The sequence below is a fragment of the Euprymna scolopes genome, chromosome 3 (assembly GCF_053919585.1).
Source record: "Euprymna scolopes isolate OS-2025 chromosome 3, ASM5391958v1, whole genome shotgun sequence".
In the NCBI taxonomy this organism is placed as follows: domain Eukaryota; kingdom Metazoa; phylum Mollusca; class Cephalopoda; order Sepiida; family Sepiolidae; genus Euprymna; species Euprymna scolopes.
In genome coordinates, this window is record NC_136484.1 from 13,589,070 (window position 1) to 13,591,460 (window position 2,391).

General features: G+C 36.6%; 1 pseudogene; it reads left to right on the plus strand.

The window, feature by feature from the left end:
• Positions 1-295: 295 nt before the first annotated feature.
• On the plus strand, positions 296-432 carry LOC145264532 (U2 spliceosomal RNA; annotated as a pseudogene).
• Positions 433-2,391: the final 1,959 nt, after the last annotated feature.

The window sequence follows — 2,391 nt, forward strand, 5'->3', positions numbered from 1 at the left end:
TTTAGATTAAGATCAAAGGTATGTTGTTAATAGATGCTGTTCTAAGCTTTTTAAGATTTTCTTGGCCTTTTGGCCGAGATCAAAGTGTACTATCGGCTCCGGCAGATGCTGCAAGCGAGGACCATGTGCGGGGGCGACCCCCCATGTAGGGCCTGTCAGTGTGGGGCGGCCCTTCGTACCAATTGTCACTGTCCAGCTCCCTTACTCCCCGGAGAGTTGGTCCCCATTTCCCCTTCACTCCTCACGTTGAAGATCAGCCTTGTGCCTGGTTTGCTCGGTGGGAGAGCAAATAAATACCGTTTTCTTGGCCTTTTGGCAATGATCAAAGTGTAGTATCTGTTCTTACTACATGCTGTAAGTTTGTGATATAAAGTTGGGGATCACTTTACTGCATTAATTTAATGTAAAATGATCACCCACTTTACAACCATTCCGTCTCAAAGCCATTCAGTCATTCTCCAGATCATCCAAGTTGTTTTTGAAGTATTCCCGTTATTTTTAAGCATTCGAAGCATTCTTAAGGTCATTCAATTCATCCTAAAGTTCATTAAAGTCATTCTAAGTCATTTACTTTATTTTATTTAGTTTTTATTTAGTTTTTATTTTTAGCCCATTTTTCGGTCATTTTAGTTTATCTTTAAGAATTGTATATCAATCCTACGCTCACGCATTCATTACACGAGATAACGCGACTAATGGCTATCGGCCTTCTTTTCTATGGCGCTCATATGAGCCCCATCAGAATATATATCTATGTATATATATGTATATATATATATATATATATATATATATATATATATATATATATATGAGTATATGGCGATTAATCGAAATCAGATAGGAAATGAAAAAAAAATGGAAATTTCGGGGTATCAGAATTGGTATCGGAATTGGAAAAAGTATAGCCTAATTTCCAATTTCAAACCGATTCTTTTTAGTTTTCTCGACAATAAAAATTAAACAATTACATATTTTTTTCATGAGAAATTGTTCCTTTACAATGTAATAAGTGCAACAGAATTCGTTATAAATCCTATTGACAGATCAAACATTGATTCGCAGAGTTTAATTATTTTACTGATCGAGAGATTCCATTTTTTCATCTCTTGACTAAACAGTCTCCACCCTTCGGAGTGATCTTCATTATTTAAAAAAATTTAAATACTCTCGACAGTGTCTTTTTTTTTAATCTCTTTGATTTCAGTCGTGTCTGGCATTGCCTTCTTATGAACTTGTCTGGCATTGCCTTCTTATGAACGGGTTAAAGATTTATAGTACTTAAAAATGTACAAATAGATTGAAAACTATAAATTATGAGTGAAATCGAATTTGTATATTATTTTGCAGGAATCTAAAAAAGTTATTATTTATTACATCATAGATGAAATTCCAATAGTAATATGTAATTCCAATATATATAGATAGTATGTATAATGGTAGCCAGACCTTAAAAACAAAAAGTGTTTTGGCGGCCATGACATCTTAGATCTGGCGGCCATGAGACCTTAGATGGTTGTGTTTTTTGACGGCCATGACATCTTAGACTATCACCTTCAATGGTTTTCTTTTTTGGCGGCCATGACACCTCAGATGTAGAGCTTGAATGGTTTTCTTTTTTTACAGCCATGTCACCTTAGACTTAGACCTTAGATGGTTTTCTTTTTTGACGGCCATGACACCTCAGACTAAGAGCTTAAATGGTTTTCTTTTTTGACGGCCATAACATCCTAGACTAAGACCTTAGATGGTTTTCTTTTTTTGACGGCCATGACATCCTAGACTTAGACCTTAGATGGTTTTGTGTTTTGGCGGCCATGAAACCTTAGACTTAGACCTTAAATGGTTTTCTTTTTTGACGGCCATGACATCTTAGACTAAGACCTTAGATGGTTTTCTTTTTTTACGGCCATGACATCTTAGACTTAGACCTTGAATGGTTTTCTTTTTTGGCGGCCATTACACCTCAGACTGAGATCTTGAATGGTTTTCTTTTTTGGCGGCAATGACACCTTCAACTTAGACCTTAGATGGTTTTCTTTTTTGGCGGCCATGACACATTAGACTTAGACCTTTGATGGTTTTCTTTTTTGACAGCCATGACACCTTAGACTTAGACCTTAAATGGTTTTATTTTATGGCGGCCATGACACCTTAGACTTAGACCATAGATGGTTTTCTTTTTTGGCGGCCATGACACCTCAGACTTAGACCTTCTATGGTGTTCTTTTTTGACGGCCATGACATCTTAGACTTGGACCTTAGATGGTTTTCTTTTTTGACGGCTATGACACCTCGGACTAAGACCTTGAATGGTTTTCTTCTTTGGCGGCAATGACACCTCAGACTTAGACCTTAGATGGTTTTCTTTTTGACGGCCATGACATCTCA